At 37.4% G+C, this 24,897-nt stretch overlaps 1 long non-coding RNA gene across 1 annotated transcript in view; it reads right to left on the bottom strand.

Moving 5' to 3' along the window:
• LOC150059283 (uncharacterized) overlaps positions 1–14,048 on the bottom strand; it is a 28,668-nt gene extending 14,620 nt beyond the window's left edge. Inside the window, exon 1 of the long non-coding RNA XR_016536636.1 lies at positions 13,664–14,048. This is a non-coding gene — a long non-coding RNA (uncharacterized LOC150059283). The remainder of the gene's footprint in view (positions 1–13,663) is intronic.
• Positions 14,049–24,897: the final 10,849 nt, after the last annotated feature.

Raw genomic sequence — 24,897 nt, 5'->3', positions numbered from 1 at the left:
CCCCTTGCAGTCTGTTAAGATGATAAAGGCCTCAGAACTCTGTTCAGCTCAGCAAGGGTAAATTCTTCCTGTCTCCGATGAGACTTTCCTGATCAAAATGAAATATTCATAAAAAGATATATCCTTATACTATGCAAGTAGTTAGTATTGATGACAAATGCATAGAATGGAAAGAAACAAGGAAGGAAGAAGGGACAAGGGTAGAGAGAGAAAGATAAACGATAGGGAAGGAGGGAGGGAGAAACGGAGGGAAGGGGGAAGGAGTGGGGGAGATGGATGGAAGGAAGGAAGGAAGGAAGAAAGGAAGGAAGGAAGGGAGGGAGGAAGGGAATGGGAAGGGAAGGAAGGAGGGAGGGAGGGAGGGAGATGAGAAAGGAGGAAGGGAGCAAGGAATAAATCGTAGAAGAAAGAACTTCCTGAAAGACATGATAGGAAGTTGTAAATAGAGACGAGTGTAGTGACAATACCGTTGACTATGTTGAAAGGTATCATGTTATAGATATGAATTAATATTTAGTTTCTTTTAAAAAGCATTTATTTAGCTCAAAATAATTAACAGATATGAAAAATATACCAAGTCGCATATAGACAAAATAGAGTGTTCAAAAGGTGATATATGAGGGAAGTTAGGGAAATATGGGTTCAGCTTGGTTTGATGGCTTTCAAATCATGAGTCTGCCATCCACAAGCTTCATGAGTTTAGGAAAACCGAAATTTATATCATGCTAAATGTTTACACGCATGGAAAAAATCCTTGAAAGGATGTACCCACATAATGCACTCAAATAATTCTGTAAGCCATAATACACACTTTAGTTACTAACGACAAACCCAGCTTATCCAGAATAGGGAAAGCTTGCACAAGATTTTTCTAAATCATTCATATTTCTTTGCAGCCAGCGTCTGAGACAAAAACAATGAAGCGGTTTATTAAATGTGAAGATATCAATATTCTGTTTCAGAGTCAATGTACAGACATACTTGACTACCTATTAGTTTAAAGAAAAATGTAGGCATTAGCAACTCATTTTGGTTGTAAAATTGGTTATTTAACATCTACCCACATTCTAATTTGCGACATGTTTATCACAATTTAGTGGCTTGTCGACAATTGCCTCCTTTTCAAGAAATTTATTGCTCAGTTTTACTCCAGCTATATAATATTAGCAATAAATCCAGGAGTAATATTATGGCTTTTTCAATTGATTGAACTGAAATCATGGGTGCAAATTAAATGCTAGTGATTACATTTCATTGCTGATCTATAATACATAATTTATATAGAATACATATAAAATGGTCAAAGCGTTCAGAATATTCAGAAAGAAGTAAATCTACAACACATCTCAGAATATTGTGTTCCCATTTACACTTTAGTATCCCCCTGAAATATCACCCAAAGTATTTAAAAAGCATAAGAGGCTAGGCGAGCTCTTTAAGAAGAAGGAATTAACTACACTAATGGTGCCTGGAAAATAGTTTTCAGTAATTGGTAAACAGTGGTCCTTCATTTCCTTTTCTGCTGTAAGAAAGTGCCACTTGCAACTTGGGGCTTTTATAGATATGGAAATGCAGTGCTGTTAGTAGGCTTCACTTGGCTAAAATTAAGGTGTGGGTCAGAAATGTACTCATGTGTGGAGCCTCCAAAAGGAAAGGCTTCTTTGCCACTTCCAGCTTCTACAGGCCACTTGTCTTCCTCGGCCTCTTGGATCTTCAAAATATCAGCATATTATCTTCAGGTTTTAGATTTGTGGGTACATGAGTACACCCCGCCATTGTGAACCTCCAGCCTCTCTCTTAAATGACACTTAGATATCATGATGGCCCCTCTTACAATCTAGGATGACATTTCCAATACAAGATCCTTGATATGATCACACCAGAAAAATACGTTTGTCCTTTCAGAGGGAATGTCTATATGGAACTCATTGATTAGAATCTGAATATCTATTCTCTCTACCACAGTTCTGCAAAATCAAACTATAAATTCATGTTTTTTTACTAATTTGATGAATAATTGTCCTATGGAAATTATAGGGGTGTGAAAATGTCTTATTTTTCTCAAGGAAACAAAAAGCCCAAGATAATACATTGCCATATACTAGGTATACAGAGAACTAAAATTAATCTATTTTTTAATTTACATGGAGGGTGCCAGTGATCATTATGTCAAGGGAAATGAACCAAGGAAAAAACAACAAATATCACATGCTCTCAGTCCTGTAGAGTAAAAGAACATGGCGACCACAGCCAAGTTCAGAGAAGAAGAACTGTAACCTAGGATGGGAGAGAGGGAAGGTGGTGGTGGTGGGGAGCCTGATCCATGGGCACCCATACTTACATTTCCTAATTCTACTTTTATAGAAGCAAGAATTTGTGATGTCCAGTTGCACCATTTTCTGACAACAAGCAAATTCAGAAACACTGAAACTATTCCCTGCATTGTCTTGTAAAATTGGAACTCAACACCAAACAACAACATAGAAAGTCCTGTAACTCATGGAGCTTGAACAACACATTCTTGAGTCACCAGTGGGTCATTGAAAAGATCAGAAGAGAAATTCAATAGTTTATGAGCACACAAAAAGAGCACACACAATATCAGCTTCTTTGGGACACAACAAAAGCAATACTCAGAGATAAATTTATAGCTCTGCTTGCCTATACTAACAAACTGGAGAAATCTCAACACAACAATTTAGTGATGTAACTTAAGCTCCAGGAAAAAAAAGATTAAACCTCAATCCAGAAGAAGGAAACAAATTACTAAAATGAAATCAGAATTAAATGAACTAGCGACCAAAAAAATAACATAGAATCAACAAAACAAATTGGTTCTTTGAAAAAACTAACAAAATTGACAGAGCCTTAGCACATCTTACCAAAGGAAGAAGAAGAAGAAGAAGAAGAAGAAGAAGAAGAAGAAGAAGAAGAAGAAGAAGAAGAAGAAGAAGAAGAAGAAAACACACACTCAAACAAACAAAATCAGGCATGAGATCCCAATGTCATTCTTTAAAGAAATAGAGGAAGCAATCCAAAAATTCAAATGGAAAAATAAAAGATTCCATAAAGGGCCGGGAGTTTGGCCTACTGGTAGAGTGCTGCCTACCATGCACGAAGACCTGAGTTCAATTCCTAGGTACCACATACATAGAAAAAAGCCAGAAGTGGTTCTGTGGCTCAAGTGGTAGAGCTCTAGCCTTGAGGAAAAACCCAAGGACAGTGCTTAGGCACTGAGCCCAAGCCCAGGACTGGCCAAAAAAAAAAAAAAAAAAAAAAAAGGACTCCATAAAGCAAAACCAATCCTTAGCAGAAAGAATATCAATACCAAACGTCAGACTCTATCACAGAGCTATAATAATACTGGCTCAAGGACAGGCCTGAGGATCACTGGAATAGAACTGAAGACCCAGAAATCAACCCATAGATCTATTGCCACGTGATCTTCGATAAGGTAACCAAAAAAAAAACCCAAAACAAAACAACAACAACAAAAAAACACAATAGGATGGAAGAAAGACAGCCTACTCAACACATGATGCTGGCAGAATTGATTAAACACTTGTAGAAAACAAGCTGGATTCTATATGTCACACTGCACTAGAATTAATTCCAAGTGGAGCAAAAACCTTGAAAAGCTTCACAGGAAAGAATAGAGATACATTAGGACTTCCTTGGCACAGGTTGAAACTTTCTTAATAAAGGCCCAGAAACAAAACAAATTAAAGAAAATTTGGACAAACGGGAGTTGTTTCTTCTTATTCTTTTTCTTTTTTTGTGGATAATGGAGCTTGAACTCCACCTGGGCCCTGTCCCTGAGCTCTCCAGCTCAAGGCTACTGGTCTACCCAGGAGCCAAGCCCACTTCCCTTTCCTAGAAGTTAACTGGAGATAAGCGTCTCAGGTGTTTTTGTGCCAGGGCTGGCTTAGAACCTTGATCTTCAGATCTCAGCCTCCTGAGTAGCTAGGATTACTGGCATGAGTGACTGGTGCCAGGCCACAGATCGGAGTTGTTTCTACAAACAAATAGTAACCTGAGAATGGTGGCAATAGACTTTTTTTTTTTGGTTGTGAGGCTTGAACTCAGAGCCTGGGCATTGTCCCAAATCTCTTTGGGCCCAAGGCCAGCACTCTATGACTTGAGCCAAAGCAACACTTCTGAAAATGACTTTTAATTTCAGCACTCAAGAGGTTGAAGGAAGTGTAAGTTTGAAGCTATTCTAGAATACACAGCTAGATTTTGCCTCAAAATAATGAAATGCCTAATAAATAGATAAGCAAATAATATATAATTGAGGATATAGAAGTATTCCGGTTGGTTTAAACTTAACACAATTTATAGATAATCTTTGTTTATATGATTATAATTAATTTAATTGGAACATTAAAAAGTGCAATTAAAATAAAGTTATTTCTCTCTTGGGCTTAACATAACTTGTAAATTGATGATAGATTTGCCACAAAATCTTGTTAATAGGGTTACTTTTTAATGTATTTCTTCATTTAATTGAAATAAGAATAAAAACTTAGGCTGTCTGAAATAAGAGGAAATTGTTTTAACTTGCTTCTTACCTGAAACGGTGCTTTTTTTCAATTTTTTATTCCATACACCGTAATACAAGCTTTCTCCTTTTACAGAAGACCGTGCAATTGAAAGACCATTAAAAAATAGAGCTGGTTACAGTCTGTCTTTGAATGTGGGTTCCCTTTCTCAAAAACTTTTGGTCCTCACATCTACTTATGTATTAGAGAACTAAAATTCCTCAATCCTTAGGTTGTGTTATTTGGTACTTTAAAATACTTCAGAGAAAATGGCCCAACGTAAGATGAGGAATTAAAGGATTATGTGGATTATGTCTTTCTGTAAGCAGTCATCAGCCAGTACTCTGACTATAATATGAACCTATGCATACAGTCTTCCAAATGTTAAGTAATTACCTTGGCCTTTTCAAGAATAAAGTCATGAAATAATAGCTTAGCTCGAGATCTACTTGGATTTTCTTTGCGATTTAACAATTGGGATATCCCAGTAAAATGGAATGGGTTCAGGAAATCCTGGGCTGTTGTGTGAGCAGGCAGAAGTTATGGGAGGGAGAAGTGAGCTTGGAAAGCCACTCTGCTGGTGAATGCTCCACTTCGTATGTGTGTACTTGTACAAGACCAGCAGTTAAGACATATCTAGCTCTCTGTAATTTCTTCAGCTACGTGCTACTTGCTATCCAATAGATTTCCAAAGTTAGAACCAAATGAAATATTAAGCATCTGTTTCCTATCACCACATTACATTACATGAAGTATTACATTATGGCAACATGAAGTGTTATGTTAGCATGAAGAAAATTTGGTTTGTTAGTGTCATTATTTGGGAGTTGACTTAATAAATCTGTTGCTCACAGCCAGGTACCGTGGCTCACGCCTCAATCCCTGCTTCTCAGGAGGCTAAGATCTGAGGACCACAGTTCAGTTCAAAGCCAGCCCAGACACTAAAGACCATGAGACTCTTATCTTCAATTGACCACTAGAAAACGCGAAGTGGCTCTTTCGTTCAAGGTGTAGGGCAGCAGCCTCGAGCTGAAGAGCTCAGGACAACGCCCAGTCCGAGGGGTAGGATGGTAGTTTTGAACTGAAGGGCTCAGGGATATAGCCCAGACACAGAGTTCAAGCCCTGCAACTGACAAAAAAAAATCTGCTGCTCACAATTATACACAAATGTTTCTAATTCATCAAAGTGACTACAGGTCTAGGAACTATGTATATACTACAGATCTCAGTTTCTTTGAGATATATATAAATATTTGCTCTTTATAATCTCTTCCTTTTTAATTAATATTAATGTGATTCATAAAACAATCTCAGCTAGATTTGTAAAGATATCGTTCATTAAAGGTAAATTATATATAAATATGCCACAATTTCTTTATTTTATTTTTATTTTATTGTGGGTCATGGGATTTGAACTCGGCCTTGGCACTGTCCCTGAGCTCAAGGCTACCACCTTATGTTTGAGCCAAGCCCCACTTCCAGGTTTCTAGAGGTTAACTGGAGATAAGAGTCTCAGTTCCTTTTGTGCCTGGGCTGGCTTTGAACCTCGATCCTTAGATCTCAGCCTCCTGACTAGCTAGGATGATAGGCGTGAGCCACTGCATCCAGCCACAAATTCTTAATCTAAGAAGAAAACCAAAGACATAAATTTACAAAGACATCAATAAATCTGTGAAAATTTCTCTAGAAATACACAATGTCCACATGGACACACGTGAGCATACACATGCACACACACACCTAAGCATGTACCATCGGTGTAGAAAATAGAAGATCAACTTCAATTGTCATTTCAAACACCTCATCAGAACTGCACAATTCTGGGAGGGCAGTCCTTGTGAATTAAGCTACATTAAGCTCAACCATCTCAGGTTTCTGTGTTTCATTTTCATCTTCAAAATACCCTCTTCTTCTCCAGACAATGAATGACACTTGTGCCTTATGATCTGTCCTTTATAATAAGCTTCAGCTCTCCTTTGCAATCATAGTTATAGTCCTGATATGATATAATTAAGTTAACAATGCATTGTTAGTAAAGAGAGTCAGGTCAATTATTCAAGGTCCTAGCTAAGCATTTGCCTCTTCATTATCTCTAGTGCCATCGTACAAATGACAGAACATGTCACAGGGATTTACTGAACACGTCCTTCTCTCTGCAGATTTCTGTGAGCACCCAGCATCCATCTCGATGTTACAGTTAATACCATTAAAATCCTGTCCTGTTTGATTTTCTTGCTAGTGTTCTTTTTATTCTTTTTTTTATTTATTTTGTGTCAGTCATAGCGCTTGTTCTCTGAGGCTGGTACTGTCCTTAAACTCATCAGCCCAAGTTTACTGTCCTACGCCTTGAGCCACAGAGGCATTTCTGGTTTTCTGATGGTTAATTGGAGATAAGGGTCACCCTGTCTTTAGTGCCCCAGCTGGCTGTGAATCATGATCCTCACATCTCCTGAGTAGCTAGGATGGCAGGCTTGAGCCACCATGCCTGGCTTGCTATTTTTATTCTGAGGCAGGTTTTGTTCCTAGAAATGTACGTCCAGCTGCAAATGAGACCCTATTGAAAGCCAACAAATGGAGAATGCTTTTGTTAAGAGCAAGAATTCGAATATTTACTCTGAAGAGCTCACAAATCAACCCCTAATAACAGTCATGACCACATTTTAATGAGTTTTTACTATGTGTCAGGCAGGCTTCCAACACTTAATAACACAATTTCATTTACCCTTCTGAAAGGGAAGATGAAGTCATGATTGTAATTATTCCCATTCCATAAATAAGGAAAGCATTATAGAGAGGTATTAAAATAGTAGATCATGACCAAGAAATACACTCACACATTATAAGAGTTCATTTCTGACTCACACAGCAAATGAGCTCTGGAAAACTTTCATTTAACCCTTCTAAACTTCCTTGATGGGCCAATAACTCTCAGAAACAATGAAGGAAGTTCTTTTACTCGAAAGACTCTCTCCACCGAAGAGTGCCTGCTTGAACGATTGCACTAGTTGGTCAGGGGAAGAAGATAACTAGACACAGAGAAACGTCTACACAGTGTGTGCTCTGATTAGTTGCTCAGTCACTGGGGGGTCCCCATCTCAAAAGAAATGCTAAGGACCTACATAGGCTAAAACTAACAATAGATGAATTTCAGAGTAATATTAGGAAGTCTTGTTTTCCAAAAGCAGAGTAATTGCAAATTACTTTCCCAGAAGTAGATGAAAGGAGTCTTGAGATTCATAAACTCCACCAGCAGCTCAACTACGGTATAATCTAAAATTCTTTGCAGCTATTCTTAGTCTTCTTACTTTTATATTGTAATTGATATGGGTGGTGTTAGATTGTATCTATTACACATTTAATAATTGCTTATATACTCAGTGGTTCTCTAAAGAAAATAACTTGTATTTTAGACAACTAGGGCTTCAGTTTCAATTCTTTTTTTTTATTGTAATTAGTAAGAGGGTTACATGATATTTGCCAGATAGAAGGTGCATTAATTCACATACATTGATACCCTTTCACATGTCTTGGTACCCGTATCCCTCCCCCCCACCCCCCACCCGTATTGGTTTTCCCCCCTTCCCTATCAAATTTCAAATATCCAAATACAAATAAATTCAATATATCAGATAACAAAGTGAGATACTATACCAATATGAGATAACCAAGGGACAGCAAAGGAGATGAGAGACAACATAGTACATTAAGGACAACAATCATTCATTATATGGCTTTTGTTTCAATATCCTGGAGGTCCTTTCAATTAGCTTCACATTATATGGCCTTATGTATCAAGATTTGGCTCTATTGCAGATCTCTGCTAGTAGAGCCCAAGGTTTCTACTGATTATGGTGAATGAGGGAAACCATTGAGCCTAAGTTCCTTTGAGTCTGGCTTACTTCACTTAATATGATTTTTTCTAAGTCTTTCCATTTCCTAACAAATGGGGCGATGTCATTCTTTCTGACAGCAGCATAGAATTCCATTGTGTACAAATACCACAACTTGTTGATCCACTCATCAACTGAGGGACATCTAGGTTGGTTCCATATCTTTGCTATGGTGAATAGTGCTGCAATGAACATTGTTGTGCTAGTGGGTTTAGTATGTCCTTGTTTCTGGGTGGTTGGGTAAATGCCAAGTAGTGGAATTGCTGGGTCATAGGGGAGTTCTGTTTAGCCTTTTGAGGCACTGCCACACTGCTTTCCATAGTGGTTGAAGGAGTTTGCACTCCCACCAACAGTGTAGTAGTGATCCCTCCTGGCCACATCCCCTCCAGCATCTGTTGTCATTTGTTTTCCTGATCCTGGCCATTCTAGCTGGAGTGAGATGGAATCTTAGAGTTGTTTTGATTTGCATTTCTTTTATGACCAGAGATGTTGAGCATTTCTTCATGTGTCTATAGGCCATTTTTGTTTCTTCTTCAGAGAAGACTGTCTTTAAGTCTTTGGCCCATTTTTTAATGGGATGGTTGTTACTTTGGAGGTTAGTTTTGGAGTGATTCAATTTTTTGAGTTGTTGATATATTTTAGATATGAGGCCTTTGTCCATTGTTTGGTTGGTGAAGATCTTCTCCCACTCTGTAGGCTTCCTGTTCAGTTTCAATTCTTGACACATTATTGAAGTTCTTTTCTAATTTCCAGGTTCATGTATATGTTCTCAGGATGGCAATCATTAATATGGAGAAAGTGAGATAGTGACATAAAACTTAAAATGTTATTCAATTTGAGTATGAATTGTATAAATATTATATTTAGTTTTCAGTAATGGTAAATAGTTACTTTACTATAAATCTTGTTGACATGCAAGCTCCAATAATAAGTCATATAGAAGTACATGCTTGGGTTTTGTGAAACAGAGCAATATAAATAAGTCATTATTATTGGACTAGAATAGTCAATTGCAATAGTACTAAATATAAAGCCTTTTTAGTGATAGAGTAGCTCAGACTAACATAGTAGTCACAGATAAGCATGGCCTATAGAAATGAAGAAATGCTTGACATCTCTGGCCATAAAAGAAATGCAAATCAAAATAACTCTAAGATTCCATCTCACTCCAGTTAGAATGGCCAGGATCAAGAAAACTAATAACAACAGATGCTGGAGGGGATGTGGCCAGGAGGGATCACTACTACACTGTTGGTGGGAGTGTAAACTTGTTCAACCACTATGGAAAGCAGTATGGCAGTGCCTTAAAAGACTAAACATAGAGCTCCCCTATGACCCAGCAATTCCACTACTTGGCATTTACCCAACCATCCAGAATCTAGGGCATACTAAATCCACTAGCACAATGATGTTCATTGCAGCACTATTTACCATAGCAAAGATATGGAACCAACCCAGATGTCCCCCAGTTGATGAGTGGATCAACAAGATGTGGTATTTATACACAATGGAATTCTATGCTGCTGTCAGAAAGAACTACATTGCCCCATTTGTAAGGAAATGGAAAGACTTAGGAAAAAATAATATTAAGGGAAGCAAGCCAGACCCAAAGGAACATAGGCTCAATGGTTTCCCTCATTTGTCACAATCAGTAGAAACCTTGGGCTCTCCTAGCAGAGATTTACAATAGAACAAAATCTAGATACATAAGGCCATATAGGATGATGCTAAACGAAAGGACCTCCAAGATATAGAAACAAAAGCCATATAATGAGTGACTGTTGTCCTTAATGTACTATGTTACCTCTCATCTCTTTTGCTGTCCCTTGGTTATCTCATATTGTTACACTATTTCACCTGATTATCTGATATATTGTATATATGCTTATTTGTTTATTTGAAATCAGATAGGAAAAGGGGGAAGCAAGATGAGGGATAGGGATGGGGAGAGGAAAATGGGGACCAAGACATGAGAAAGGGTATCAACATTTGTGAAGTAAAGCACTTTCTATCTGGTGAATAAGATGTATCCCTTCTATTAATTGCAATAAAAAATGTATGGAAGAAAAAATATATTCCAAAAACCCAATATGTCAAGAAAAGTAAACATTTTACCCAATGCATAATGCAAAAGTGAACAAATCAATCAGTTGTAATTCACCAAAGCTATATTTTAGTATTCTTATTGTTACTAATATTATTATTTACTTTATTTTTATTATAAAGGTGATGTACTGAAGGATTATATTTTCATGAGCCAGGTAATGAATACATTTCTTCTTCAGTGTCTTCCCTAAAGATAATATTTCAAAAATAGACAACTACAACACTGACTATGAGAAAATATTTATAAAATTTAAATATATGTTAAAAGAATCATATTTGAAAGCACAAAAATCTTTTTAGACCCAATAAGTATGAAAAAGCTGCTCAAACAAGGTATGTCTTTATGATGGAGTAGATGGTAAGTCAACCTGTATGTCCATGTGATAAAGTTAATTCAATAAGGGAACACATATATACCCACATACACACAGAAAAGCCCACATATAAACACCTGCAGAAGGAAACATTAAATGGAAAATTTGAGCCATAACTATTGATTTGATCCATGTAAACATCTTGGTTTTGAGCTTTCAAGAGATTTTGTTAGATGCTAATGTTAGCGTAAGCTGCATGAAGATTACAGACTTCATATATGTGCAAATCTGCATGTTGGGCGAAAAAGCTGTATATTGTTTCTTCCCTAAGTGGAAACCCCTCACATTAAACCACTGTTCTTTTTAGTCATAGCATTTCCATGAAACAAATCACAGTAAAAAGCTGTTTGTTCCAGATATTCAAAATTCAGTGCATTTTCAGTAATTCACATTTTCCAAGTGTGCTGGGCATTTAATGGTTTCTAATCATTTTCTCTCTTTTATGAAATTAATTTTCTAATACACATATGCTATAAATTAGGAGGTGAGAATGAAGTGGCCCTCACTCCTTGTCAGAAGGTCAAAGGATTCTTAAAAATGCATGATTATAAAGAAGTTGAAAACTGTCACTTGCAACCATAAATAGAATGTCAGTATTTATCTTAAGTGGGAAATAATTACATTTTATTGCTGCACTAGATATTGGATCTTCTAAGTTTGATTAAAAACAGCGGTTCTGCTGTTCAAATTCATAATGTAAACATCACCATAATTCATTAATAATGAATAACTGCTCATTTATGACCAGTGATTTTGCAGGTTATTGTCATCATTACTGTCATTTGTTATGCAGTGGAAAACAATAGAAAGTTCTTAGGGTTAGAATGTTGAGGGACATCAGTCAGGATAAAAATTGGTTGCTAGCAGAGCTAGCAAAACATTCCAGAAGGCATTTTCCCTTCAGAAGCATCTACAGGTAGGATTTTGTTTCTGGTACCCCTTCTATTTGTTTTCCCATGATTTCCCTTCTAGAATACATCTTGATTGAATGACCATTGCCATCTTTCTTGGCTGATAACTCATGCTAGCTGATCCTTTTCTAAGAGAATATGAGAAATAATTCTCTGCTTCCATAGCATGGATATTGAGAAGAGTTTTCTCAGTTTAGTGCTCAAGGACAGTAGAAATCACAAATACCCAGAGAATTACAGAATCAAATGTAAGAAATGGTAGAAACAGTCGTCTTAGAGTAGTAAAACATTTTTGTGTGGTGAAATAGTTGCAATTATGTCCCTGTAATGAGGATTAACAGATAAATTCACTAGAAATGGCAGAATGATACCTTGCCTTAAATGACAGTTGAGTGGATACTTTGCTGTAATAAGTATTCACTGAGTTAAGAGGAACAAATTACATTTTTCCCTTTCAGCATAAGGCAGTCTTGTTTCTAAATTTCTTTACTTTTCTCTAGGATTCTTACTGGATAATTTGAACAAATTATTCTCACTGGCATTTATGATTTAACTGTAATGACTTTATCATTGGCACACCTGAGAGGATACTTGGAGTGTCAATTTAGGAGCCAATTAATATCCCAGAGGCACAAGCTGAAGTGTTCAGATTTTAGACAGGCATGCCAATTTCAATAAAATTCCTTAAAATGAGCACATTTGAGTGTGTTGAGATAGCTAATGCCCCATATTAGGACTGCATTCTTCTGTCTTATTGTGCATCTCCTGTGCACCAGCCTCTGGACTCTCCTGTCTAAGGTAGGACTATGTTTCTAGCAGGGAAGATCATCTTGGGGCCTGAGCATCAGACATATATGATGAGTCCATCCCTGAGCATCCATCAGGCCTGTTTCAGAATGGTCACCCTGCTGAGACGACTCGCTTCAAACACGTCATGTTCAGTGAACCCATCCCTCCTACCACGCTCCCTTCAGCCCTACTTTAATCTCACTCTCTCCTAACTAATCTTTAAATCTTAGATTGAATGTAATTTTTTTTGCAGACCTTAAATTTGTGTGTGGCTTAAATTTCCAAGGACTCCCAACATTAATATTCTCAACCCATACAATCATTTCAGCCTCTATTTCAAATTTATTCTCGTCTTTTACAGTGTGAACTTTGTAACTGATGGAACCATTGATGAGTTTGTTTTCCTCTGAATTCTCAGTTTTAGCAAAATAGGTGCTGCTTAGTATGTCTTGGGCGATTATTCCTTTCAGTGATAAAAATAAGAGTGAGTGAGCCTAGGCAAATTACATTTATTATTTTAGACAGAAAAAAATCACATAATCAAATGATTATTCTCAAATAATAGCTAGCTATATAGTAGTTATTTATCATAACAAAAGAAAAGCATAAATATAAATAACTTACCTCAAGTGTAAAAACATTATATGGTAGGTAAGTGCCAAAAATGCAAGAAACATAGCTAAACTAAATATTTTAAAGATGTAACCACAACGAACAGTAGTGAACAGTAACTTTTTAAAGCCCTGATTATTATGAAAAACAAGAGGATGGTCCTGTCATCATTATTATTGAACATCATCTAGGAGAATCTAATTGAGATAAGAAAACAAAACTAGCAAACATATATTGTAAGAGAGAAGAAGACATTTTCCTTATAGTTGACAAGAGTATACATGTTGAAAACTCAGGAGTCATAACAAAAATAATTTATATCAAAGACGAATTTGATGAGATAAACAGGAAAATCAAGTTCTTAAAAACCCACGCACACACACAAACACACACACACACACACACACACACACACACACAGAAATCTCAGTGTTACCTACTTATTTGTTAAAGTTGCATTGTGTTCTAGCACAATTGAAGAGTTGCTTGATGTGAAGACATTTCTAGGAGTAGATTTGGAGCATCAGGAGATGAGGTTGAATAATACAACACTGTAACTGTCACTTTGGGTGCTGTTCAGGCATCATGTGTGTTATTAATTGCTTTATAACTATCAGCTTGTTCAAACAATGTAATACTTTAATAGAAATCAATTCCCTTTCAGTAAAGATAACAAATCCTCCCTATTTAACTCTTTCACATTCACAAAAACCTATAAAGAGAAGAGTTGGTATATGGCCTGTCTTCGTCAGTCTAAAAATGTCCTGTCTTTAATGAAGTGTGATCATGCAGACAGAAAGCAATTGAGAGTGAGAAATGTTGGTGTTTGGATGTTGCCAGGTTGAAGGTTCTATTCTCGGTGTGGATACAGGAAAATTCCAGCACACGTGAGAAAACTGTCACACTGGAGCATGTGAATAAAACCAATGTTCTGTCAAGGACTTGTTTTCCTAAGTAGACCAGCCACAACAGGATCTCCTCTCCTGCCACTGATAAAGGCAGATACATAAAGGCAGCAGTCAGTGTTCCATTATTTGAGGGGCGTGTGAGAATGTCTTCTTCGCATAGCTTCTTCAGGACATGGAGGGTCCCCAGCCTCATCCATGCTGTTAGCTGTTCTCCTGATGTACTAGAGCTGGAGCTGGGAAGAGCTGAAGCCCCTTTCAGCTCTGAGATGGTACAGCACTAGCACATTAGGAGAAGCTACAGTGTTTTAAAGAAGATAGAAGGATATGTGCATACCAACTTTGAAACCAAGTTTTTGTTTTGCAAATTAGAGTTAAGACCTCTCAATATCCTATTTGTGTGAAAAATTAACACACTTTGAACCCAAGGAAAATGAGAGCCAGTGAATTCAAAACTACATGCTGGACAAGACTCATGACATAATGGACTGCCTTTCTCCTTTCTTTCCTATATGTAAAAAGTAGTCATCTGTCGGGGTTTTTAGTCCTCGGTCCCTCCCAACCCACAGGAGAGATAGGGAGAACAGGCCCCAACCAGGACAGCCAGAGAAAGGAGACAGCCGACTGACCACCCACACCCAGCCCTCCCTCACCAGAGGACAATCAGGAGACCCGTCAAAGCAGAAACTCATTTACTGAGGAAGTCCATTCAGCTAATATAGGGTGCAGGAGCCTATCAGCACAAAGGTGGGCAGGGCGGGGGAAGTCCACGTGTTTACTCTCACTGTATGTCTCAGCAGAGAGTGATAAAGCAACAACACATTCTTACCCCATGGTAATCAAGTCTCAGCAGAACGTGATTCACAGTATCGGCGATATAGCTTAAAGTTAGACATGGCGTTCATACATGACAGCTCATTTCTTTGTGTCGTTTATATATGACAGATTATTTCTCTGTGTGGTTATCTTACTCAGTGATGCAGATTCATGGGCCAGCCTGACTCTGCCCTCGGCTCCCAACATCAACCTAGTAATCTGAATAAATTTTATATACTCCCAAAACTGACCCATTTTCACAAAAGCAAAAAAAAAAAAATCCCAGGAACTTAGCAAGAGCTAAACAAAGGAAATGAAAAGGAGAAAGAAAAGAAAAATAAAGAGAGGAATAAAGAAATGAAAATGAAAGGAAGGAAAGCATTCTTGTCTTTTCATAAATTCTGCACTCTTACACTCGTGTCTGGCTTTGGCACTCAAAAAAATTCTTTCCAAAGGAAAGCTGAGAGGCTAATGAAAGTAAAAAGATCCTTCAACTCCTTTACTGGTAGTTACGTAGTTAATGTTATCTCTAGTGTGCTAACTTCACCAATGGATTAGTCCACTAGGGAATCTCTCTCCCTCTCCCTCTCCCTCTCCCTCTCCCTCTCTCCCTCTCTCTCTCTCCTCTGTCTGTTTCATGTTCTCTCTCTGTCTCTCTGTCTTTGCCCCTCTCTCTCTCTCTCTCTCTCTCTCTCTCTCTCTCTCTCTCTCTCTCTCTCTCTCTCTCTCTCTCTCTCTCTCTCTCTCTCTCTCTCTCTCTCTCTCTCCATCCTCTGTCATATTCTGCCTCATTAAATGTCCACAGCAATAGAGGCCATTAATCAGGGGCTACATCCTTGGAAACTCTGAGCACAAATACATCTTTCCAGAAGTGGGTTTCCTTTGCTACTTTTTCAATGTGGTGAAAAGTGACTAACACACAGACCCTGTAACTATCTCCTGATAGTCTATTTTCTTCTATTTGATCAATCTAGTTGATAACTAGAGCCAGCTCTTTCAGTGGACTTTGTGATTTTACTTCTTTTGCTTTCTCTATCTTTTCTCCATTCTTGCTCTGGTGTCAAATTTTCTTACTTTCCTACTTTCTCTTTTCTGGGCCCTACTCTCTCATTTATTTTATTCCCCCTGCTCTCTCTGCAGGCATTCTTTTCCTCCTCCCATTCCCTTCTGATCCGTTGCCTTCTTCATCACAATAACACATCGTGTTTCTGCTTGAAGCCACTTCCTGGAGCCCAGAGCTTTTTATATACATCACCTTTTAATCTCACCGTCATTTCTGTAAGGCCCATCTGTAAACTTCTTGTTTACAACTGGGAATAGGAGATAGGGAAGATTAATTGAGCTACTCAAGGATACGCAATGAATCAGTGCCAGGGCCATAAACAAAATTTAGCCTCACTGACAGACCCCATATCAACGCTGTCAAGTCTTTCCTTTCCTTTGCAAATTTCTCCTCATTATGTAGAATTAGCTCATCCCAGAAGCACTTTGAAACCACCTGCCACAAACAAGTGTATCCTGAGCTATTGGATAAGGATGGTACTTTTGTGTTTGATGCTGCTTATGTGAACTGGGTCTTGTCTCTGAACGATTTGGGGTTTTAGGACTCAAAAGAGTTAATCATCCATCCACAAGGTATAGCACAGCTTCTGCGACTGCTGCAAACTTTCCTCTGAAACCAGGATATCAGATACAAAAAAGAGGGTTCATCATTTTGGAGACCATCAAGGAAGATGCTGGTAAGGACCGAACAGATTGAACTGAGACCAGTGAGGATTGGAATTGAAAACTTAGAAAAACAGTGGAAGCAGTGAACCAGCAGAACAGTTTCCGTGGTCATGCTTATAACCACAACATCAAAGATAGAAGAGTGGTTCTGATCTTCAGAGCTGTGAGGACAGTATTTCATGGCAACCTGGAAGCACACAAATGCAAAAGAGAGTGAAAGAAAATAAGACAGTACCCATTATATTCATATTTCATAAATATGGACAGATGGATGGCTGAAAGGCATTGTTAAAAAGAAGGGATCTATTGTCCAAGACACAATGTAGTCTGACCTGACAGTCTCACCTCATATCTACCAAATAAAGAAATTATTGGAATCCCACAGGGAAAAACCTACAAAAGAATGAAAAAGGGAAAACATTGGAAAGATCATCCCAGTTTACTTGTTAAGGAATCTGAAGCCATTTTCTCAGAAAACATTCTACTAGAGAATGGGAGATGTCAAGCACTTTAAAAGCAGTACTCTAACAGCAGCCTGAATGGCTACAACTGTCACTGTTGGAATTGCCTCTGATAGGGATCAACAAATTGAAGAAGCTCTATCTAACCCTGTGGAAATAAGATCTAACTTCTAAATATATATATATATGTAAACATATTCAGGTTGATATGCATATATGCACAAACATATTAACAAAAGTATGGTATAACTTCTTTAAACACCTAACTTACAGTCTAAGAAAATGAATACTAGAAAGTTGGAAAAAAGCACTGAGGGTGAAATAATGAGGAGAAGAGAGATTAATGGAGAGAGGAAGGATAGACAAACGCAATCACAATATCTAATGCACATATGTGACAATGGAACTAGGTAAATTGAGGGATTGAGTAGGGTTGAAACGGATGGAGAAGAATTATAGAAGTCTCATCATTGATCGACTCATTGTACTCACAAACTGACATTTTGAATGGAAAACTCAATGTGCAGCTACTGAAGAATAATAACTTTAAAAAATCTAACAACAAAAAGAACCCAGTGTGCCAGTGGGGGTTTTCCTGGGCCCACAGAATCATCCTGAAGTCAATTCTCCTGTCATCAATTTCATCAATAAGACTGACACTGAAAGACATACTTACATCTTTTATCCTAAAATTGTAAACCACCAGAGTGCAGCCTTATTTAAAATAGCAGAAGTGAAAACGACACAAGTATTAAGCAGGTGATAAACAGATAATTACAGTATATGATCTCTACGTAATGGAATATTATGCAGATAAAAGAAACAAGGCCATATCTACGCATAAACCAGTAGAGAAGCTGTGGCTCAAAGTAGTAGAGCTCTAGCCTTCAGCAAAAGAGCTCAGGGACAGTGCTCATGCTGTGAGCTCAAGTACCACAACTTAAAAAAAAGGAATTATTAGTACATGAAATACTAATATGATGCACAAAACAAAAATATTAGAAACGTATTACTAAGCTAATGAAGGCAGTAACAAATGACTGCATGCATGATTTCATTTATATGAAATGTCTGGAAAGCAGCAGGAATATATACAGACAATAAAATGAGGTAGTTGTAGCCAAAAGCTAAAATAGGAGAAATAATAAGTGGCCGTTGAAGGGATCACATATTTTGGTATAAATAAATTATCTTAAAATTAATGAAAGTTACAGTATTTGAATGAATTTAAAAGACATTTAAATGTGTCATGAAATTCTGATTTTCAGTAACAATCTGTACATAAGACCATATAAATCATTTTATCCTGGAAAATGCTGCAATCTTTTTAATAAAAATATTTTACTCAAAATAGATTTTTAAATTAAATTAAGACCACTTAAATGGTCCTTAAGAAAGATCATTTATCTCTGATCTTTAGATTATATCAAAATAATTTCAGCACTTTAAATCCATTCAGTAACAATTTCTTGAAGATAATCAATGACTAACTTCTTGGGCTACCACTTGAAGTTGTCATGGTTTCAACTTAGTACAAAGAAATGGAATATGTCCACTAGCACAATTTTTAGTGGAAATTCTGTATTCCACTTGCCTACTTTTGAATCATAATTAATAAAATATGATTATTTTAAAACTGGGTTATGTTTTTTAATAGAAATATTTTTAGAAACAATTAGAATATTATACAAAGTGCAGAACGGGTGAAAATAGAAGGGTCTCAGGATGGAGATCACCAAGAGAAATTCTTTGAAACAACTCTGCTCACCTAGAAAACAGAAAAGAAAATATTAGAATATATCTATGGGATGTCTGTTCAGATTAGTGATTCCTAAGAATATATAAAGGGTTTAGTGTTGTAGTGTTATTTATTTCAGCTGTAGATCCTAAAAAGTTCCTTTGTCCAACTACCTCCAAATTATCAGAAAAAAAATTCAAATATTTTTCTGCTTCTGCTGTTGCCCTGGGGAATATTTTGTGAGATTGATGAAATCTCTGGTAAATATTATGAGACTTTCACCTGCATCCTTGTGTCTTCTAATAAGAATGAAAGAGGACAACCCACATTCACCAGATGTATTCCCTTCATTGCCTGTGTTGTTCGAAGGCTTTGCCAACGGCTTCTAAACTTAGCTATAATTTTGAACACTTCACAGAACACCAATCCATTGTATCTATGACATCCTGCTTATATGACAAGATGTAGAAGCAAGTGGTTTTCAAACTTGAAAACTTGGCAAGTTATAAATAAACATACAAAAACTCAAGGATCAGTCACTTCAACCAATATCTAAGAGCCTAGTGGTCAGATTGATGCTGGTATGCTGATTGCCAATTCAAAAGCAGAGAAATGGTTGCGTTTTCTCCTTAACCCACAGTTAAGAAGACATAGCTTCAGTAACTTTCCTCAAGCTTGTTGACCACCCTCCCACCCCCCACACACTTTGTGATACCATCCCAGTCACCTTTGCTGGTGACATGCAAAGCTGCCATCATCCAGTGAGTCCTGAAGCAGGAAACTGTCCTCCAGGAGGTTCTTTCTGCCTTACTGCCTTAATATCTGCTGCACTGCATGTATAATTTATGGTATTTTATGGTCTGTGAGTTGCCAGGGATATTGGTAAGCAGAGTAATGATGAAATGTCAAATATATGTCAAGAAACACTGGGAGACCCTAATGCAAGTTTTACTTTAGAAAAAAGAGGGTCTCTCTACATAGGTCAGTACATATTTCTGTGAGGAGATGTTAGGCTGGCTAATTAACTCTAACAGTGTTCAAATGCTGTCTGGTATCCATGACCCACACCTATAATTTTAGCTACTCTGTAGAATGAGGTCTGGAAATTGTGGTTTGATGCCAACCTAGGCAGGAAAATCTGTGAGATTCTTATTTTCAAGTAATTGCTAAAAAGCTAAAAAATAGAACTATGATTTAAGTTTTCCACTAATGTTATGTGAATTATTAAAGGATAGTGCCCAACCTCTGAGTTCAAGTCCCAGTACACACACACACACACACACACACACACACACACACACACACACACAAAGAATTTATGTGCTTAAAATATTTACGAAACAGACATGCATCTGGAAATACAGTTCTGTGGGAACTGATCATTGATGTGGAAGAGCCTCATAATTCAAGGTAATTTAAACATGATTTATCTGGGACTAACACTAAAATTCATGAGTGATTTATGAGAAAGTAGCCCAGAAATCAATGCACTCATCATGGAAGTCAGTATGGAGGTTTAGAGCTTCACTCTGATCAGGTAACACCATTCTTTGGCACTTACACAAAAGAATATAAGTCCTAATCTAATAATGACACCTGCATATCCATATTCATTGCAGCACTATTCCTAAAAGCCCAGTTATAAAAACATCCCCATTCCCTACACTGACTGACTCATGGATCAAGAAAATATGATATTATAGATAATGAAAAAGGAACGAGGAAACTTGACAAGTCTTGTGGAGAAATGACAGAAAGGAGGAAAAGGAGAATATTAGAAGAGTTGATTCTGATGAAGATGAATTGTACATATGTTAAATTGGGTCCTTGTGTACAACTTTTTGAAGACAATAGTAATTTAAAAAATAAACTACTTTGCAAGGAACAGAAAAAAATCACTGTTGATATACACATGGCATAAATTGAGAAGAAGCTATGTCAGACCTATATTTCAACATCATGTTTTTATTAGGTCTCATCGTTTTATCTAGAATCCTAAGAGAGGGCATTTTTTAAAGCTCTCTGAAGAAAAAAGGGAACTATGTCTTAGTATTGAATTGGTTCCATGTGTGGCTCCAGAAGGAAAATGGAGAGTGAATGTGTAATTACCACACTCAGGTGGCTTTTAGAGATACTAGTAAGAAAAAAAATATTCATTGCCAATATAGGTTTTTGTTTGCCCTGGTCCTATGAGACAATAGGATTCAACGGCAAGGCAGACACAAATTCCAATTAGGAATATTTCTGCATCTCATGTCAATATTCTCAATGAAGGTTCACCAACAGGCACTATACTTAAAAACCAAAATAGTTCATATTAATACTCGAACAAACAAGTGTCATGAAATGTCATGAATGGAGTGGATATCACAGCAGAAATGTTTGGTGCAAGAGGAAGGCTTGAGACAAATAGCATGGCTTCTCAAAACACACGTCTGCGCTGGTTCTTACAGGTCCAAATGTCCAAACGACGACAGTCCCTTGAAGGATAACCACGGTTGACGATGGTACTCCACATGCTTCTTCTCTTCTCAGGCGTGTCCTCATTCCATTATCCCAGGGACTGGAGCCATTCACATGTGGGTCAGCGTTTCCTTTCTCAGCCACTGGTAACTAAAAGTACATGAGGATTTACGGCTGTCTTCATCCCGGGTCATCCGATGTGACACAATATAGCATCAGAAGACAGGATGCACTCAAGGTAGGAAAATGGGTATGTGGCCTTGGGATCTTCTGCTCTTACAGAGAAGCACCAAGTCCCACAGAGCTGGAGTGGCCTGATGACCATGTAACTGAAGCACCGGTTCAAAGTCAGCAAAGATGAAGTTTACATAGCAGTGATGACTTCAGTGGGAAAAAAAATCTGAGAAAAAAGAAGGCTGAGCACCATACCACAATTGCTAATGACAGATTTTCACTCCCCTAACTATAGAATCCTCAGGATTAGGGGCTATATTCTGCCTCAAGGAGATATGTTCTAAAGAATATACATCAAAAGTCTCATTAGATGGGCATTGGTGGCACATGCCTGAAATCACTCAGGAGGCTGAGATATAAGGAATATGGTTCAAAATCAACCTGGGAAAGAAGATCCACAAGGAGCTTTTCTCCAATCTACCACTGAAAAGCTGGAACTAGAGCTGTGACTCAAATATGAAAGTGGCAGACTTGAATGGAAAAAGCTAAAGGACAGTCTTAAGATCCCCAAGTTCAAAGCTCAGTACAAATATAGAATACACAAAATAACATCTTTTATCTATAAGCATAAATGCTCCTATGCATCTGGAAAATCTGGAGCCTGATGAAAGGTATTAAAAACAAGAGGCAGAATTGTACTGTATAATGTAAAGAGGGGGGCACGAATTAAAAAGCCGGATAGTACATTTAGACCATCTCTGTGCTCTCCCCTAGGTAAGATTGATGATATGCATCTCAGAGAGTAAAACCGGTTTGGGGAACTCAGATAATTCCAGAATGCAAAATTGCTCTGGTGTGTTTTGCATAGAGAAGCCCGAGAACCAGGAGGTGTAACAGGTAACTGTGACAGTAATGCAGGGCAGATGTTGAAGGAGTGGCCCCTAATGTGGTTATTATAACCCACTGATCTTATTTGTTTAACTTTCATCTAAGGAAAGCAGGTCCACCATAACCATAGGAAATAAGTATAGGAGATTTGCATCGTCTGCTTGGGTATTCGTCTGTTATATTTATTTTATGAGATTAATCAATTTTCTTTAATGCATTCATTATTTATTAATGCAAATAGTATTTATTGAACATCTATTATTCATTAAACACTCTTCTAACAGACCAGAATACATCAGTGAGGAGTAGAAACCGTTATGACTTGTGCTAGCTTCTGTGTTTAAAGTCAACGATTCCTAGATTTCTTATTAGTTATTGATCATATCCTTCACCTCTTGTCTACAATACTCATTTCAATATTACCCTTTGTTTGGTTCTATATAGCTTTTGTAATGTAGTTGAGATTGTTCACATATAATTAATTTGAAATCATATTTTGGAATCACTTGATTACATGGATTATTCTGAATGATTTCATCTCCTTCTGCATTTATCAATTGTCTGCCTTATTTATTTGCTTCTTGCAAATACATTTGAAATTAATGTGTTCCTTTTCATTTCCATCTCCGGTTCACTGTTCTACACTCATGGATTGTGAATATTTCTCCTCCATTTCTGGTCCCCATTGTATGATTTGATATAATAGTTCCTCTGTAACAACCTATTTGGTCATATGATATGGAACATGTGAGTTTTCTGTGCACCTTCTATTTTGTCTAGTCATAACCAAATCACAGTTATAGATTATCAGCTCTATTCATTTAGTCAAGAAGAGCTTTGACCTTAGTTACTTCTCAGAAGCAAGATGTAACATTTTCTTCCATAAAGATAGTGTCCCAAGGCAAGTCTCCATAGTCTGTTTGTTACCATACAAATATTTTTACATTCTCTGCTCAGTGGATTTATTTTACATGCATAGACCTCTAAGCATATATTTATTCTTATTTCTTTTCAAAATCTACCATTGTCTCCACTCCTCTTTAACATAGTATTAGAATTCCTAGACACTGCAATAAGGCAAGAAGCAAGCATAAAGGGGATCCAAATAGGGAAAGGGGAAATAAAACTATCCCTCTTTGCAGATGACATGATTCTGTATTTAAAGAATCCTATAGACTCTACTCCCAAGCTCCTTGAGCTGATTCAAAACTTTGGAAGGGTAGCAGGCTACAAAATTAACCCTCAAAAATCAACTGCCTTCCTCTACGCCAACAGTGAAAGGAACGAGGCAACAACAACCAGGAAAGCAACTCCTTTCGCAATAGCCTCAAAGAAAATAAAGTACCTAGGAATTACCTTAACTAAGAATGTAAAGGAACTTTTTGATGAAAACTTTAAAACCCTGAAAAGGGAAATTAAAGCAGAACTAAGGAAATGGAAAAACCTCCCATGCTCCTGGATTGGAAGAATCAACATTGTGAAAACGACAATCTTGCCAAGGGCCATCTACAAATTCAATGCAATACCCATCAATATCCCAATGTCATTCTTTAAAGAAATAGAAGAGGCAATCCAAAATTTCATATGGAATAATAAAAGACCCCGTATAGCAAAAACACTTCTTAGCAGAAAGAACAGCGCAGGAGGAATTTCAATTCCAAACTTTAGACTCTATTACAGAGCTGTAATTCTCAAAACAGCTTGGTACTGGCACAAGAACAGGCCTGAAGACCAATGGAATAGAACTGAAGACCCAGATATTAAACCACAGACCTATGGCCACCTAATCTTTGACAAGGGAGCCAAAAAAATAGAATGGAAGAAAGACAGCCTCTTCAACAAGTTGTGCTGGCAGAAGTGGTTAAGCATCTGCAGAAAATAAAGTTGGATCCTTCTTTGTCACCCTGCACTAGAATTAATTCCAAATGGATCAAAGACCTGGAGGTAAAAGCCGACACACTGAAAACTTTAGAAGAAGGAATAGGAGATACACTAGGCCTCCTTGGCACAGGTCGAACTTTCTTAATAAGGACCAAGAATCACAACAAATCAGAGAAAGGCCGGATAAGTGGGACTGCATTAAACTACAGAGCTTTTGTATGGCAAAGGACATAGCTAGTAAATTAAACAGGAAGCCTACAGAGTGGGAGAAGATCTTCACCAACCAAACAACAGACAAAGGCCTCATATCTAAAATATATCAACAGCTCAAAAAATTGAGTCACTCCAAAACTAATCTCCAAAGAAACAACCATCCCATTAAAAGATGGGCCAAAGACTTAAAGACAGTCTTCTCTGAAGAAGAAACAAAAATGGCCTATAGACACATGAAGAAATGCTCAACATCTCTGGTCATAAAAGAAATGCAAATCAAAACAACTCTAAGATTCCACCTCCCTCCAGTTAGAATGGCCAGGATCAGGAAAACTAATAACAACAGATGCTGGAAGGGATGTGGCCAGGAGGGATCACTACTACACTGTTGGTGGGAGTGCAAACTC

The sequence above is a fragment of the Megascapheus bottae genome, chromosome 9 (genome assembly GCF_031878675.1).
Source record: "Megascapheus bottae isolate mThoBot1 chromosome 9, mThoBot2.hap1, whole genome shotgun sequence".
Lineage (NCBI taxonomy): Eukaryota > Metazoa > Chordata > Mammalia > Rodentia > Geomyidae > Megascapheus > Megascapheus bottae.
The sequence above is the reverse complement of the archived record's forward strand: the minus strand, read 5'-3'. Positions and strand labels throughout refer to the sequence as shown.